Source organism: Pteropus vampyrus, unplaced genomic scaffold, assembly GCF_000151845.1.
Source record: "Pteropus vampyrus isolate Shadow unplaced genomic scaffold, Pvam_2.0 Scaffold350, whole genome shotgun sequence".
NCBI classification, from domain to species: Eukaryota; Metazoa; Chordata; class Mammalia; order Chiroptera; family Pteropodidae; genus Pteropus; species Pteropus vampyrus.
In genome coordinates, this window is record NW_011889131.1 from 345,986 (window position 1) to 364,783 (window position 18,798).

Below are 18,798 nucleotides of genomic sequence, written 5' to 3' on the forward strand. Positions count from 1 at the left end.
AGTTAAAACGTACATACGATAAAATATTTAAATAGGCATATGCAATAATGAATAATCTTTATTTTATATATATAAATTTCCATTTTTCCCCTTTTTGGTTTGAGGATCCACAATAAAATCTGTATTTTAAAGAAATTTATAATATGAACTTAGTGTACTGACACAAGCAAAACATTTTCCTTGCAAGCACTTCTTTATCACATACCACTCGAAAGTAATTTCATAAATTCTAAACTCCAAAAAATGCTCAAAAGATTTATGAAATATTGCAAGGGGGGGCCTCATATGTTCAAATTTGTCATCGGTTAAACAAAGTTAAGGAAAGGTCTTAGAAAGAATTCTGTAAAGAGACTAGAGATAAAGAAAAGCTTGTTGAAAATGTCGTGATGCTTCTAACAGAGTTGGTGAGCAAGAAGGCAGCAGTGAAAAGAGTGAAAGAGTAAGCACAGGGCTGAGAAGGGCAGGAAGTGGAAAGGTAGAGGACTGGAGAGGCTGCATTGCAGGTGACATGGTGACAGAGATCAGAAGTAAGATTGGGCCTGGCCGGACTCAAGTTTTCATTTCTGGCAGGCTGAGTCTTCCAGGGAGCCAGAGGCATAGTGAACTCACAAGAGCATGGCCTGGCCAACAGACCACAAATTGTGTTTGCTTTGGAAGCCAAACAGAACCCTTTTGAGGTGCTATTTTGGTGACTCTGAAGAGGGGCACTGAAGATTGCAATAAGGGTGAGAAACCACCTCACATAAAGGCGGACTCTGCACAGAGAGCGGAGAGAAGTTTAAGGACCATCACCTTCCGGTAAAATTTGCTGTGGCTGCAGTGATGTGGAGATCTGAGATCTGCAACACAGCCCTGGAGTGTGTCTGAGGAGGCCAAGAGGCCCTGAGCTCTGAAGAGGATGCCAATGGCCACAGGTTAAATATGGAAGATTAAAAACAAAGAATCAACTTTGAATGCCTTTCATAATCTATTAAAAACAAGGTAAAGAGTTTTTTTAAGAAGCATAAATCTACAAGGACAAAGACAATACAAATATACCAATCTCCTCTCTCCAATCCGGAAAAAAAACTGGATTCTCCTAGACATTCTTATAAGAATGGGCCTAAAGGAATGCCAGGCATCACTGAGGACCAGAGTCCTGCAGAGAGATTACAGGAAAGTTTACAAACTGAACAGTGAGACTCATAGTCCCATCCTCTATTGTACTCCTGGAATAAAAACAGGCACCCTAATAAGGCCCCAGCAGAAGATTAAAAGAGCCCTTTCTGGACAAACTGCTCAGCTCAGTGAAATAGCCTTATCCAGTCATGCTACAGTGAGCCCACTATTTGGCAAGCCTCACGCAGAGATTACCTTTTCTGAATTTCATTCTCAAATATTAAATACTGACATGGATCATCAGATATTTGAGGAAAGCATGAAATATGATGGACAGAGATCAGAACAAACAAACAAAAAGGTCCTGAAGGGAAGAGAAGAGAGAAAAAAATTTTTCTTTATTATCACTAATGTCCTCACAGAGATAAGAAAGATATTGAATTCATGAAAAAGAACATGATGCTATTTTTAAGAAAAGAACATTCCAAGAACAAGAAAAATTCTTGGAAATTAAAAATATGAGAGCACACAGAAAACACTCAATATAAGGACACTAGAAAAGAAGATAAAATATTTCAAAGAATAAAAGACAAAGATTTTAAAAATACAGAAACTAAAGAACTATGAAATTTAGAAAATCAGTATCGAACTAGTATGTTCAATATCTAAAGATTTTGATACTCTGGAAGAAGAATTAATTAATTACTATGTCAGTAATACAAAAGAGTTCACAAAGCTACAGATTTACAGAGTTTTCAGACGAAAAGGCCGGCCACAGGTCCAATGTAGTAAATATCTCTGAAAATATTCACACCTTGGCAGATCATTATGAAATTCCAGAACTCTCAGGATAAAAAGAAGAACCAAAACGCTTTCCAAGAAAAAATACAAATCACATCAAGAAATAGAAATCAGAATGGCTTCCTCAATGGCAACTCTAGAAATTATGAGGCTATGAATCAATTTCTTCAAAATAGTGAGAAAAAATAATTTTTACCTAGACATCTATACCTAGCCAAAATACCAAACTAGAAACTAAAATATCCAAAGATATTTTTAGACATGTAATATGTTCAATAATTTACCTCCCAAGCTATTGAGCAATATTGTTTGCCAAAATCAAGAAGTAACCCAAAAGAGAGAATAACTCAGAATCCAAAACCTTTGATAGCATTTGGGGACAGAGAAGATCCTAAAACTATCTAAAGAGTCAAAACTTAACATATACAAAGAATCAAGAATCGAACCATATCAGCCTTGTAAGTAGCAATACAGCGTACAAGAAGAAAATAGAACACAGCCTTTAAAATTCTTTGGAAAAAAAAAATTTCAACCTAGAATTCTTTATTCGACCAAACTGTCAATCAAGTGTTAGAGGAGGTAAAGATTGGATTGTGCCCATGCTACATAGAGTTAGATAATAGAACTATCACTTCCTCCAGTGGCTATGAAGAAGTTAGTTGTTTCTACCACAAAAGCATAGCCTAGGCATCGCCTCTGCCTGCTACATCATTTGCAAGCAGAGTTACTATATGTGGCACAGGCTATGCACTGCACAAGTGAGGTAGGTGGATTTACATAAAGCGTGGGATTTACATAAAGTGTGATGTCAGCAGTATTCTCTGAAGCTATTCAGTTTGGAACTGGTTGCAAATGTGGCAGGCATGAAGAGATAAGCTTCTAGCAGTTTAAGCTTGAAGATTACAAACTTGTGAAATGATATTCAGTGTCACATGTTTGGGAAAGAGCCAGACAGCGATCTGCCACTTAATAAATAAGTTCAATTCTCAATTCTCATAAAAATAATGTTGTGGAGCTATGCCTGCTATTTCCACATAAATGTGCTGATCATATTTTCCCTTTTTAACAGTCTATCAATTCTAAATAAATGTGGAAAGAGTATAAGCAAAGGTTTTAGATGCTTCAAAGAATTACTCATTCTGGATTCTAAAACGTCACCAAACCTGTTGTCTATAACTCATCAGTTAAAGCACATGCTATAATCTCTTTGGGTGGGGTAGGGATAAAAGAATGAAGTACAATGTGGGAGTTCACTGGACTGTGTTTCAGAAGAAACCTCTCTGACCTTGATGTCTAAGTTAATCTGAAATTTAAAACCACAAAGCAAAGCACACATCAATTAAAATTCAAAAGAAATGCAAATAAAAAATATTTCATCAGAAGATTCAGAACCTCAAAAAATTACAAACTGAATATCAGAATATTTAAAGGCCTTTAAACTGGATAAGTATTTGGGATACGGCAGTTATTTCAAGCATTCAAATACCACCATGTTTACTCATTCTCAATCAATTAAATGTATCTTGTATAGTTCACCCTCTCCACCTTTTTGTAAATTCTACCTTCACATGAAGTATCTTCCCAACCACCCAGACCCCACCCAATCTTCAGAACCAAGTATAAACTTCAGTGTCTCCACTTAAGCCTTTACTGACCTCCCTGTCCTATAATTTTTGCTCTCATCTGCTTCCCTGGAGCACCATTAGTTTGGAGCACCAAAGTCATAGCTAATAAAGTAGCAGGTCTTATCTCTTAAGTTAGGTTTTAAGCTTCTGGAGAGGAAAAATCCTACCTTGGATCTCATATGTTTAATGGCACTTAGCCAAGTTCTGGAACATGAGCAGGCATTCAGTAGATTCTCACCAATTATTTTTCTATATAATAAGACAGAAAAAGAATGTCCCCTTCTTTGTATCAGGGTAAATAATTTAATTAGGAGCATGGTATATGACCACAGATTCAACACCTTGAATATAGTAATCCTTGCCTAAATAAAAATATAAAAATACTGTAATCATATTTTCACACGTTTATATCATTTTTAGACGACATCATTTTATAACAATATAAAAAGTATCTGAAACATGGCTAGAGTCCTACTTACTACAGAAGCAGCCTTTGACTCTTCATCATGACACCTTTTTTGTTTTCTGTGACTTTACACTCTCCTAACTTTCTTTCTACTCCTCTGATTATTCCTCTGCCATTTGAGTTTAGAATTCTTTTTCCAATGGATCTTGAAATGTGGGCACTTCTCTAGGGTCATTTTTTTAGGTTCACTTTTCACTCTACACTCTTTTCTGGGCCATCTTTTATCTAAGCCCAAGGTCTCAAACATCATGACAGTTCTAAACTTTTCATCTATAGCCCAGACATTGAGCTCAAGAATTATATATCAAACTACCGCCTAGGTTTGCACATCTCACAAGCACCTTAATTTAACTTGCCCTAAACTGAACTCAAGATCTACTCTCCTTTTCAAAACAGAAGAAGCTCAGAGAAGGACCTTACCATCTATTCAGTACTATAAGCCAGAACTCTGTGATTATACTTGAATCTCTCTATTATTCAGTCTCTCCCAACCAATCCGTTGTCAGATCCCCTTTTCCATATTTGATCTGTTGTCACTCAAACATATATCCATCTCCTCTGCTACCATCCCATCCAATCTTTATCATCTGTTGCCTAAGTCACTGCCATAGCTTCATAAATAACTAGTCTCTCTAAAGCTAATCCATCTGCCCTTCTAATCCTTCCTCCATGCAACAGCCAATAGAACCTTTTTACACAAATATAATATTACTTCCAGATGAAAACCTTCCATTAGTTTCTCACCAGACTTAGAATAATATATGTAGCAGCTGCCGCAGTGTGTACTGAGGTCTTCTACTTCAGGCCCGAAGCGTTCATTTCCCCAGCTGCTGGGTGTGCAGCGGCTGACAGCTCTCAGCTGAATCCCTCTCCCAGACTTGCCCTCAGATAAGGAGATCCACCTCAACCAAGATTATACACTCTTCCTCAGGGAAGTTCTCATTTAACCAGTGGTTAACTGGGCCTCGAGAAAGTATAAAGACCCAGCCTTCTCACCTAAACTTGTGACGACTCTGAAAGGAGCTCGTAACTTTCTTAGAAAATAGACATATGTTTCTTGAGACTGCATTATAGTTGAACTTATCTCTCCGACTAGACCTATTTTCTTCACTCATCCGTAAGTGCTGATTCCTAAAATATTCACCAAATAAACTTCTTGCATGCTGATCTGTATCCAGAGTCCGTTTCTTGGGAAGCCTGACTTGTGATAATATCTTTAACATGATCTAGAAGGTCCTACATGATCTGACCTCTGCCGACCCTATACCAGGCTTCCCAAGCTCTCTATACTTCTGCCATCTAGCCTTCTTTCAGTTCCTTAAATTTGGCATTGTTCTTCCTGTCTCGGAATCTTCACATTCCTTAGGCTCTACCTGGAATACTTAATGCCAGCTCACCTCTACGGCCCATTCCTTCATCACCATCACTTTATCCCTTTGTCTAATTAATTCTTACTCTATATTCAAATCTCAACACCAGCTCAAATAAATCTTTCCTTGCCCTCAAGACTAGCTAGTTCCCATATCTCCAGTTCTTATAGTCCACTATACTTCTCTTTCAAGGTACTTTAAAGGAAATATAATGAAATATTTTGTAATTAATTGTGAAATAGTTGTCTCCTTTGACATGACATCAGATCTACATCTCTCATTTGCTGCTATAGTTCTAGCACAGAACTCTGCACATAGTAGGTATTCAAAAAGTGCTAACTCATCATATGTAACACGTTCAATGATAAGTGATATTTGTGGAGCTCTATACTCCAATCTTCTAATGGTAACAAAAATTAAATAAAAGAATATAAAGAAGTCAACAAGGTCCTATTCATATATCTACACAGGAAGGATAGGTTTACAGCTTAGTCTAACCCCTTGTTTTCTTGATAGGAAAAGAATTCATCTCTCCCAGCTTTCCAACAAAGAATTCCAGAAGTTACATGAGAAACTCTACAAAATTGCCAAAGCTCATCAGCAAAGAAATTAAATAAGAGAAATCTTCCTAGAGATGTGTTTAGGACAAAAACAGAAGGTTGTCGGGAAGGAGATTATGTTAGGAAGGAGATTAATTCAAAATAGAACAAAGACCCTAAATGGTAGGGTAAGTTCCAGGTGGAGAACAATTGAGAAAACTAGGGATAGAGATGCCTAAGTGTGCTGGGTGATGTGGAAGAAAAGATGTGGGCATATGTAATCCACGTTATGTTTTTATAGTATGATACATGACCAGCCTGAATGTGGCTCCTTAACCTGTAACTAGAACATAGACACAGAAGAGAATAGTAAATCAGTTAACTATAGAAAGGCTGATCTTAAAATTCTTGCACTCACTAAACATGCCAGTTTTCAGATTCTTCTAAAATATAGTTCAGCATATTTGGGGTTGAAGAGAGGGTTGGCTTACATGGACAAAGTTTTCATGCAAATCTTCACATAGCATAGCTCTAGAAAGTACCATGCCCATTGCATTTTTTATGAATTGTGTACCAGAGCCCTGCAGTTGAGCATTGTGGCAGCCTCAGCCTCAGAAAGTGGTTGATTAATTCCAATGGAAGGTCTCATAATTATATCTTTGGGATTCCAGGATGAGTCAGCAAATAGATGTGTGGTAGTAACTGTTTCATCACCTGCCCTTAAGTCAAATTTCACAATGAATAACCTTGAAAAGAGCTGTAGTCTGGAGCCAATTTAGGGTGGAAAACCAAAGGGAAATTCTGAGTCAACCAAAAATAACTCTGTACATGAGCGTACATGTGAAGCAAGCATGAAATGATACATCAGCATTCAGGAAGAAAAAAGAGTTACTGGTAAGGTACTGAAGGATAGATGGAGAGAAATGTATAAAACCAGAAGCTTAACGTCAAGGACAGAAACCAAAGATGAGCTATGGATAATTCCAGAATAGACCTTAGAGTCAGAGGCAGCAGTTTGGAGTACAGAAAGCAATGTCGCTAGTGCTATACTGAGATGCCAGGGGGTTTGGGGTCTGTGAGGGCTCAGAGGGGTTGGTTGCCTTCGAGGTTTTGCTCAGAGGTGCTCCTGGAACTGGCTCCCCAGTCCTTTATAGTGGTTTGCCTTTACTATGCCATAGAACAATGTGGGCAGCTGATAAAAGCAAATATATGTCTTGAGCATCAATTACACTCATTCATTGAAACAGACATCTTGAGTCACAACCAAAATCACCTTCTTTGACAAGGAAGTTGAATACAGAGATTTTTTTTAGCCCAAATAACCTGAATAAAGACCTTAACTATTCTCTCCTTTTGTACCAAAGGCAGACTGAATGCAAGAAAAGCATATGTGACTAATCAAAATAGGTTCCCTACCACCCCCACTCCTCCAGGCCCCAACACATAACTGGAAGTTTCCTTGGCTACAATGGAGCCTAAACCTCATTACAGAGGGTTTATCTAAGGCCTCCAGGAATAGAAAAATGACCCCTGGTCATTGCAAGAGAGCATTAGTGAACACACAGTAACCCCCGAACAAACAGCACTGTTTAAGGCACTCATCTTCAATGCTGTGTCCACGTACAACATTAGGCAGAGAAAAAACTGGTGGTTGAGTACACATACTACTTGGAGATCAAGTCCCCTCTGCATTTATTTTAAGCTTATTAAAATAGGAGTAAGCTGTACAAGGATAAGAATGAGAATTAAGACATCTAGGGTTTGAAAGAAGAGAAGACTAAATGTGAAAATAAGAAAGACCAATGGTCCTTCTCATTCAAAGGTCAAAGCCCTATAAACACTCTCACAGAATGTTCTCTATGCATCTTATATTTTTAGCAGAGTGCCAAGCCGAGTTGACTCTCCCAGCTATCCAATTCAAAAGGCTGAGTCTGAGAGCCAAGCTTCCTCCTCAGTAACCATACCACAAAGATGGGAATGGTACCAGAAGCAGCAAGTTCTTGGCTTCATGCCAGCTGCTTTATTACTTATCAACTTATTTTACATAGCCTTCAGCATGGCAAGAAAATCTTCCTTTAATTATCAAAAGGAATGAAGAAGCCACAAGGGAAAATCAGAGCCAGAAAACTGTGGCTGCGCTGATTACACCTGGCTCTTATCAAAGCTGACACGGGGTCCAGGCTGTGCAGATACTGGTGCTGAAGCCATGGGCCATGCGTGGGAGAGAACCTGGAAGGTACTGCTCGGCACCGGGTAATTCTGCCAAAATGAATTCTCGATAAGGATTTTTTAGTTCTTCTCTCCTCTTCTTCCAGTTCAGGGAAATTGAACACCAAAGTGCCAGAGACAGAACATACAGAGTATAACCTTTAGATTCAGGTGGCTAACGTGGTAGAGCAGGCTGGAGCTTCAAGGTATTGAGAGTAAGAGAAGAGATCACTCAGCAGAGGCACTGGCTAAAAGGCAGCCTCACATCTTTGTAAGCACTAAAACTTACCATCAGAACCATCTTATGAGCAAGTTTAGAAGGTGAGAAGGTACTGAGTGGGCTGGAGAACACCTGGGAAAGCCTGCTCCTGCCCAAACATGTCTGTCTCGGTCCCACGAGCATCATCACTGGAGCATCAGATCCAGTACCGCCTTCTCCTTCAAGTTGCTAACTCCTTCTCATGACTGTGTTTGTCTCAATTTTACCAGCGAGAGCATTTCAGGGAGAAAAGCGGAAGGAGATACAACAGAATCTTGAAAAGAGATTTTAGGACAACAAATCGTCGCTCCCCTGACTTCCCAGGCCCATGAAAATTTCAGAATATAGCATCTGGGCGATGTTCTGATTTTGTGCCATGGTACAGTGCTGTTGTGGAGTAATGCCTTGTGCCACGCCTCTGGTTATCCTCCAAAGAGAAGACGTTATCTTAGCATGAAGCAGCAGGAGTAGGCAAGGATGAGCAAATGCAGGAGGAGGCTGAGGGGGGCCTGTTTCCATGTGTACTTTCAGAAAGAAATTCAGTTCTCCTGTTTCCAGGAAACCTTGACACACGTGAAAAGGCCACCAGCACCTAAAAGATCTTTACCACAAAAAACTAAGATGTGGTGGGTCAGCCTGGCCATCACGATGAAAGGCTAGATGGTATGGGGAACGTGGCGTGTATCAGATGGCTAGTGACAATTTACATCACCTTGCAGAAGGTAAAGAGCCTGCCTAACGTGTGCTTGATGAAAAGAGGTGAACTATAAAATGATGACAGTGAAAAATTTAGAGAAATGGGGTAACGTTTCATGAAAAATCAAGTTTGTAGAGCTGTGTTGAAAGAAAATGATGAAGTCGGAGGATGACATTTCATGAAATTTCAGGACAAATGCTGAAACAAGTAGGCATGTGTGGAAGAGATGACTATAAGAGGAGAAATTATCTAGGAAAAGAGAAAGAAAAGACAATTTTAGTTTCTTATTTTCACGAGAAGATAAAAGGTAATTGTAAAAATGTTTGGCTTGCTGGATAGAGGAAAATAACTACAAATTTGTATAGCATGTAAGTATATTTATAATAGGAAATATCTGTGAAATAAAATACATTGAGGCACTTTGACAAAATAATGTTATCCATATTATTAATACAACTGGATGTGTCCTCTTTATCCAACACTGATTTTTTTTCTACAATTTTTCTTTCTTTGGCCCTTTCTTCTTGGGCTTCTTTTCATTTTCAAACATGTTCTGAACTTCCCTATGTTAAAAACCATCTAAAAAAATATATAAACCTTTATTTTAATATTTTCTCCTAGTCTACCACTATCTCACCTTGCAATCTCCCATTATAGCCAAAGATCTTTGCACACATCATCTTCATTTGCTCCCTTCAGTTTCTCTCGAAGTCCTCCCTCCTTCCTTCCCTCACCCCTTAATTCCCAGCAATCGGGCTTCTACCTCCTCACTGCTACTGAAATGTATGATACTTCCGTGGTATAACAGGCTCCTTCCAACCACCCCCAAACCGTTCTTCAGGCTTCGTCCTTTGAGTTCCTCTGCCACATTTTAAGCTGTTGAAAGCCACAATCCTTCTCAACTTCTTCTGGGAGTCTTCCCTTTCTCTTTTGCTGTGTCTTTTCCCAAACACATCCCCCTACCCCACACCCCCCACTCAAAAAGAAAAAAAAAGTATCCACATTCTCTGTGAACAGCTGCCCTTACAGGATAACTTTACGAGAGTACAGTTCTAGAGTACAGTATTACCCATGCAATCCCACAGTGCTTTATGCTTTAGAAGTTTGTTCTAGTTGTTTCTGATCCGGACAAAATATATAAAGACGTGGATCTTGGCCAGTGTCCAGGGAATACCCTGCATTTCTCATTGCTGTTGTTTTCCTTAGCTTTCCCAGTATAGATACAGATCATACATTTGTATCCCAGTATAGATACAAATAACCAGAGGCACACTTACTCTGAGTATTCTGATCATCCCCGGTTCTTTTCCATTTCAACTCTCCCTCCCAAGATGGTGTGGCTTTGTAGGTAGTACAGCAGATGTCTGGGAAAGAGGGATGAGACCGGGTTTCCTTTATTGCTCTCACCTTCTGTTTTCCAATTTCTGGAAACGAATAAGCCATGGATTTTAGTTACCACAATCTATACCAAATGTATGATAGACCTCGTATATAAGTGTACCAAATGCAACAAAATCAACAAGCAAACAAACAACTTTTGACAGTGATGCCTCTGGGGAAGAAAACTGGGTGGTTCAGTGAAAGAGGTGGGAGAGAGATTTACCTTTCACTGAAGCTTTTATACCTTTTCACCTATATGCTGTGCGCATTTATCCTATATTCAAAAGTAATTTTTAAATACAAAATGCATAAAATACTTTGTTAGATTCTGTTGATCTAAAGAAAGATTTCTAGTCTCAGGAGCTTACCATATCATTAGGAGACAGGACATTATTTTAAAAGAAAAAATTATAGATATTTTATACTGGCCCCTCTACTTACTCGCTACCTAATATTAACCGAGTTATTTAACTACTTTGATTTCAGTTTCTTTACTTGTGGAGTGGGAAGACTGGATTAAATAAATACCTATATCATTTCATTTGTTCATTCATTAATCTTATTTATCTAGTCAAGACATTTTTAGTGAACACCATATTAGCTGGCTTTTGCCGTATAACTACCCTTAAAATTTAGTACCTTTAAACATTAACCATTTATTTAGTTCACAGTTCAGCAGAGTGGCAATTTGGGTGGAGCTCAGCTGCCTGGTTCTTCTGTTAGTCTACAATGGGGCTCATATATGCGTCCACGATCGGCCATCAGCCAGCTAAAGTGGCTCTACCTCTGGGGCTATCAGCTGGGGCAACAGAGGCGACTGGGCCACATGGCTCTCATGTGGTCACCCAGCCTGGGCTTGTTCACATGTGGTCTGAGATTCGAAGAGTAGCAAGAGGGCAACGTCTCAAAGAAAAAGCCCTCTTCAGGTCTCTTCTTGCATCATGTTAGTTAATGTCCCATTAACAAAATCAAGTCCAGCCCAGATCTAAGGAGTGAAGAAAGAGACTCCAAACGATGAGAACTATAAAGTCAATTGCAAAGAGTCAATTGCTGTGGAAGAGGGAGAAGAATTTGTGGCCATTTTTACAATTGACCACAAGCATCTTTTTTGTACCCCTACCATCATGGAGCTTACATTTATTTGTGCCACTGAGTTTCTACTGCTAGCAAATGATAATTATGAAAATCTGGAGTGATACGTACCTTAAGGCAAATCTCAGGGAAGAAATGATTAAGTCTACAGAATTATTAAGTTAACAAAACCTTTTTCCAAGAGACTATTTTGGCCAGATTTTTCAAAATGTTCATTCAGTTTTTTGTTAAATTTTTGCCAGAAATTCTATTTGCAGACCCAAATGACAGCCTTACTGTGTTTGGACTCCTTAAGAGTTAAAGGAAGCAGTGACTGTTAATTCATTTCCCTTATTGGGGCTCGCAGATTTTTTTTAAACTACAGCTTGTGGAATAATAAGATATATGACCACTGGGAATGGCAGGAATCAATCCATTAAACAAGTTCTAAACATATTCAACATCCCTAGCGCTGGCCAGACATTGCAGGGATAAAAATGAGACAATTATCATTCCTTCCATCTGGGAAGCTTGGCATAAAGTTAGCGGGGGAAATACTAATGCATCCAAAAAACGATAACAAACAATACCAGGTAGCAAACGAAATGAAGATGTTGAATCCACAGTTCTCTCCAAGTATCAAGTTTCTCCAGGTGTTCCAGCTGCTCTTACACTACCCGCTCCCCCACTTCCTGCTGTGTCAAGTGTCCCAGAGTAAATTACCCTGTGGAGAGGAAATGTTACTCAGCCTGACATCACTGTGCTCCATCACACCCTCTCACACACCTGCTCCCAACCTCGCATCCCTCACACACCTGTCATCACCCACAAAACACTCCCCTCCTCTACCCTATACATCAGCCTATAAATTCACATCCTAATTTTTCCATTTAGATAAGACATCCTTCCCAAACACACAAACCCAGAATGAGATGTCACTTAAAAAAAATTGCAGAAAATATGCTCCGGCACGTTTCTACTTTTCCTCCTTTACGGTAACTCTGAAGAAAACCAAAGTCCCTATAGGTGATGACCCAAAGGTCAGAAGAACCTCGAGAAGGGATGGTTGTCTAATGGAGAGAGTACTTTCTGGGGGCCAGAGGGCCCTGAGTTCTAAAGATGATGTTGATGCTTTCTCATGGTATCATTTGGGGCATGGTCACTGAGACTTTGAGTTTCCTTATCTTTCCAGTAAAAATAATGAATATTCTATCTCCCCCATCTACCTCACAGGGTTGTTATAATTTTCCAATGTGATTACTATGTAAAATTATCCTATAAAATGTAAGTTTCTATATCAAAGGGGTAACAGCTCTATCTAAAACCAAGGGTGATACTCAGAATATTTATTGACTGATGTGCAATGGCATATATTAATCAGAGGACACCTAGCAGCCGGAATAAACATCAACCAGCAGTCCTAGAGCTTACCAGGAGAATGTCAACCCTGTCTCCGTGGATCTACATGTAATATGGAGGGGGAAGTGGTGCAGACAGCAAAATAGGCACATGGACAAAGTCTTATGTGGGTGCTGCCCTCATTCAAAAATAAGTACTTATTAGGGCATACATAGATTCCTATTGGTAGTATAAATTGTTAAAAACTTTGAAACTTAAAATTTAAAGAAAGTGTGATCATAAAACAATATTACTAAAATGAATTCAAAAGTAACTTTAACAGTCACATTTCCACACATTTTTGAGCATCATTCATGACCTAAAAGTGTAAGGACTATCTAGAAGTTTTTTGAAAACTTTCACCTCTAAACTGGCTAAATAGCAAATAGCCATCAACTGCCATCTAATTGCTTTGTCTTTGCTGAAGCCAACTGAAGTTTTATTTCCTTCAGGCTAGTGATCAAGGATACCTACACATCAAAAAAATATCATCTTTTTGTATTTTACAATAAGTCAGATATTTGGCATTCTAAACCAGTGGGCTTTGGAGTAACTAATATGTGAGATATGTTCTCATATGAAAGAGAAATAGTCTGAATTTAGGCCCCGTAAATGCCTAAAAGCCCCACTGCCAGGACTGATGCATATCTACGCATGTCTGGCAAATTGATGTGCAGCACTTGCCAAATATCTATTTGAATGAGGGCCGAAGAGACCTCCCAGGGGAGAAATTATTCCAAGGGAAGAGAAGGTTAAATAGATAAGCATGGACAGTCGGGTCAGGAAAGGGACAGTTGTAAGGTCAGCATGGTGTTTGCCACTAGAATTTGAGTCTCTTTGGATGTGGTGAAGTCGCAGATGGCTTCAAGAAGAAGAATTTGGAGTTTTCAGCTATTAAATGCAGGGCCCTCACTGTGCTGCTTTGGCAAACGTCCATGCCCCCACATACACACCACTACCACTCCACCACCCCTGGGATCTCAAGCTCCCAGGACACCAAGAGCTCTGCAGGAGACAGCTCTGTGGCATCCAGAGCGGAGAGCTGTACCCAGGGGAAGGCCCATGAGTGCCCAGCAGATGGCAGTGGTGCCTGGACCAGGTAGCCAAGTCTGTGAATGTCTGCACACCAGAAGAAGAATCGCTCAGTGCCCAGGAGACACCACGAGGCAGCTCACTGGACTCTGAGCCTAGGCTGGAGGTGGCAGGCAGAGAAGGGAAGTCCGAAGGTCGGAAAACACATTGATTATTGAGAATGTTGGATTGCCCCCTTAGCCCAGGGCTCAGGCCTTTCTGATTCTCCATCTCCTCCCATTTCCCAGGTTATTTTAAAGGCCAACTCTAACTCTATGTCATAAATTTCAATTTTTGTATCTCCATCCCAAACCTTTCTACTGGACTCCGGACTCATATATCCAACTGGCCGCTGGGTATCTCCCTTTGGATGCCAAATGGAAAATGTCTAAAACTGGACTCCTTCTCTCCTCAAAAACATCTGCAACCTCCAGCCTTCCTTATGGAACCCTTCATCCTTCCAATGGATCAGGCCAAAATTCTTGCAATCATTTTTAATTTCTTTCTTTTCCCCATCTTCACAACCAACTCGTCAGCAAATACTAAAATCCAGTGACTTCTTACTGTCTCTGTAGCTTCTTCTTTGGTCTAAGGACCCACATCGCTTGCCTAGATCACTTCAACACATTAAAGCACAGAACTAGAACTCAATCGCTTATCTTTCTAGTGTTGGGGAGGTAGAAGGAAAGCCAACAATTTAATTTCAATTAAAAATCTGAAATTAGAAAACTCATGAAATGACCTCTATAAGACTGTCCCTCAAGGAGAATTAATGTGACACATTAATAGGGTCCCTCCTATCAAAACCCTGCCGTTGCTTTAGGATTTAGCACACTCCGTCCTCACATGCAGTCTTTCTTGACACCACCAGCCCGCAGGGCCCTTTTCTGGACTTGGAACCCTATAGCGTTTACAGTACATATGGTTTGTCTAGCATTTGATTACATTCTATCTTGGACTGTGCACTAATCTTTCCACGGGTGTTAATCCTGTTGCTCCAGCTGCGTAACGAGGCAGAGGTCCAGCGTAAGCCAAAAGGGGGATTTGATATGTCTGAGCGGTCTGGCCCGTGTGGTAACTATTAGGTGTGGCCACCATAGGTATTTGCATCTGAGGTCTTTGCTGAAGATTTTGAGCATGTGGGTGTGTGCATCCCAGGGTGGGTGAGGGGAAGACCAGGAACTGAGGAAAGCCTGGTTTCTGACTTCAGATATTAGTCCCCTGCTCAGCCTGTGGATTCAGGTCTGAACCCAATAGAGAGATCTGCCGGCAGGCTTAGGGATTTTTTTCTTGGGCAAGTATTGAGGCAAGCGAGCCAGGCTACTCTGCTTTGATGCCCACGTGACAAAGAGAACAGAGAGCAGGTGAGCCAAACATGCTGCTTGCTTGTCAGGGACTCAGCCTAGCAGTGAGGCTCAGAAAGGGTTGGGGCTACCAAAAGCAGACTTGGATCTCATTAAAAAAAAATTTTCCAGACCCCCTTCAGTGACAGATGGGCTAAGCTATTTACTGGTAGTTTACATGGGCAGTTTCCATAGTTGAGCTGCCTCCATTCTGAATCTCCAGGTCCAGTCATTTGTACCAGGTTCTCCGCATCTCGGCTACTCTGGCACCTCCCAAGTTGGTAACTTGAGGACAGAGCAAGGGCACCCTTATTGGTCACAGAATCCCAGGAGGACCTTGATGGCAGCAGCAGTTGTCTCAGGCTGCCTCCAAGTGACATTAAGCATGTGGCCCCTGAGTAGGAGAAAATGAGAAGCTTGTTCATGAATAATTGTTCACTCATGGAGCACGCTCAGAAGGGAATACTGTAGTGTTCACTACGTTGAAGGTAGTGGGGAACTGAATGGAGGTTCTTACTTTCTTCAGGGCATTAACCTGATCTGGAGAAATGTTAATTATTATTTTAGAGTGGTCTCATTTGAATCCACAGACCAGTGAGGCATGGGGAGCCTGAAGCCATTGCAAACTCCATAAGTGGAAAGCCCAGGGCGTTCACGTAACTGGGGCATCCCAAACCATACATACAGTAGGCTCTGGTTAATTGGATTTTTCAAAAATAGACATGAGTAACAAGGGTCCCTTCTGAATCAGGGATATCAAAAGCCAAAGTATGTGTGTGTTGGGGGGGTGGTGGTGGGGGCGGGGGGGGGCGCAGATCCAATTTCTAGCAGTAGAATAGGGAAAGTCATCTAACCCCGTTGAACTCAATTTGCCTTAAAATAAAAAAAATAATAATTCCTAGCTTGACTTCTTTGAGCATCATCAGGGTAATCAGCTGAGATCATGCATGTGAAAACGCTTTAAAAACTATAATACAGTATAAATTTAAAATACAATTCATATAATAATGTATCTACTCGTATAACCTAAGATTAAGAATTAAGATAATAATTGGAATAATTTTTAAATGTTTAAGTTTACCTTATTAACTAAATATTTGTAACAAAACATAGTTGATTAATTACCCAATTCACCTTGCATCACTGAAATCAGCTCCTGTCCTTTTTGCGTATTTAAAGCCATTTATTTACTCATGATTGAAATGTCCCACATATTATAAGTGTCTTAAAATCACAATTTGAAGATGACCTTATTACTTATAAAATAAAAGATAGCCCATGTGTTGTCTTGTTTCTTAACCTCTTCAGTGTTTAGATTCCAGACGACACTTTGCATCCTTAGACACTTTCGTGTCACTCAGCCTGTTACACTCTGCTGTCCGTTCTCATTCTACCATTTACGCACACTGAAGGACTTTGCTCGGAGCCTTACTTCGCTGATGCTGATGTCTTCCCTGAGGAGACACAGCATCTCTGAGACTTCTGTTTCTTGGGGAGGAGATGGCCTAATGGCTTTTTTAAATATTTCTAATATCGTGTTTTCCAACTTAGAGAAATTAACTACATGGCACGCTTGGGTTCTGGCACAACAAAAATAACAAGCTAATACTCTGTTCTCAAAAGGTTAAAACTCTGTTCCCATCAGGCATTTTTCTAACAAGACCATTCAATTTGTGGAAGAATCTCATAGGTCATTTCAGACGAAGGTCTGAAAAAAGTACGTTCCACCTCATATTGATTCTTATTTCTTTTTTATTGGTATATGACTAGCATACAATAAAACGCACAGATCTTAAGAGAGTTCAAAGTTTGGACAACTGCATACACCACATAACCAGCTATAACAAGATATAAAACCACAGGTATTATTAGAGAAAGCCATCAGCAACACTGATGACAAATGGTAAAACTGGTTTTACAGAGCTTCTACCAGAGCTAGCTTTTAAGGCAGGGCCCCCAAACCCCAGGCCGCAGACCGGTACTGGTCCATGGCCTGTTAGGAACTGGGTCGCACAGCAGGAGATGAGCACCAGGTGAGTGAGCAAAGCTTCATCTGTATTTGCAGCTGCTCCCCAGCGCTAGCATCACCGCCTCAGCTCCACCTCAGACCATCAGGCATTAGATGCTCATAGGTGTGCCGGTCCCTAGTGTCAAAAAGTTTGGGGACTGCTGTTTTAAGTCATACATTGTGGATTTCCTGAGTACATGAGATTTAAGTAGATTCGTGGAAAAACAAATCTCAACACTAACTTTGTCCGAGTCGGATGTGAATTTGGGGTTAAAATATTTAGTAGATTTGTATACATCTTTAGATATTTTCTGACTGTAAGGGTAAGTCATGTTTATTGCAAAATATTGGAAAATACAAAAGAATCTTAAAAGAATATACAAAGAGCTATTTTATAAATTCAAAATATTATTTCTTTGTCATACAAAGAAAAAGATGATCCGTAATCCTATCATCCAGACGAAAATCAATATTAGCTTTGTGTCTTATAATCTTTTAAATATATATTTTATAGATAGATAGCTAGGTATGTGTGTGCTTTGTTTAAAAATGGGATTTCACTATGCATGCTATTTTATGTTAAATGAAATAAAGAGTTTCAGACTTGAAGCTCAGTGCCCAATGCCCAGTCTACATATCTTTCTTCACAGAGACTATAGCTCATTGGACAAGACAGACTTACAGCAAATCTCAAAGCCCCCTAGGCCGGGCCCCAGATTCAGGAGACGTTGGGTCAGCAGCTCAAGATCTCATCTTGAGTGTGTCCAGCATTTTGTAAACTGTCTGGGAAACTGACTGGAACTTCCTGAATGTCTAATACAAACTCGTAAAATATTGCAAGAAATTTAGATATCAGTATGCATAAGTCTCTGTCTTCTGGCCAATTACTGAGCTCCCTGTGTGAACAAATGCTTCTCAGCAGTTCCTGGCACGAGATGCTCGCCGCTGCTGCCATAATCGCCTGCCTGCGATCAGCGTGAGTTGTGCGAGTATTTCTAATCCTGTCATCGAAACTCAGTGTGATTCTGGGACTGAGCACTAAGGAATTGGATGTCCAAGGTGAAACGACTACAGTGTAAACCAACAAGATGAATTTCTACGGGCAAATTTATTCAAGGTCATTATTTCATCTGTTTCTTTGGTTAATATTTTCACAGACCTTCAAGCTCCATGTTTCCAATTTTCTCCACCTTCAGTGTGAAATCTCTTTTTACGTTTTGCAAAGAAACATTAGCTTTTTAATCTTCAAGTTGCAACCCCCCACACACACACACCACCCCCAAAAATATATTCCCCTCACCCTCTTGAACAGAGCAGAGATCCCAAGAAGTAACAAGAGATCCTCACCAGGCAATATGTTAAGATAGGGGCTGTGTTAACAAAAGAAAAGAAAAAAAGAAGAAATTAATTCCCAGTGAATTCAGCAAAAGAAAGCCTGTGATTCAGCAAAAGAAAGCCATGGAC

The 18,798-nt window shown here is 40.0% G+C and overlaps 1 long non-coding RNA gene across 1 annotated transcript in view; it reads right to left on the reverse strand.

The window, feature by feature from the left end:
* The window catches only part of LOC111731136, a 151,998-nt gene that overhangs the window by 42,778 nt on the left and 90,422 nt on the right, over positions 1–18,798 (reverse strand). Inside the window, exons 2-3 of the long non-coding RNA XR_002776973.1 lie at positions 12,105–12,238; positions 10,341–10,487 (exon numbers count right to left, since the gene is read on the reverse strand). This is a non-coding gene — a long non-coding RNA (uncharacterized LOC111731136). The remainder of the gene's footprint in view (positions 1–10,340; positions 10,488–12,104; positions 12,239–18,798) is intronic.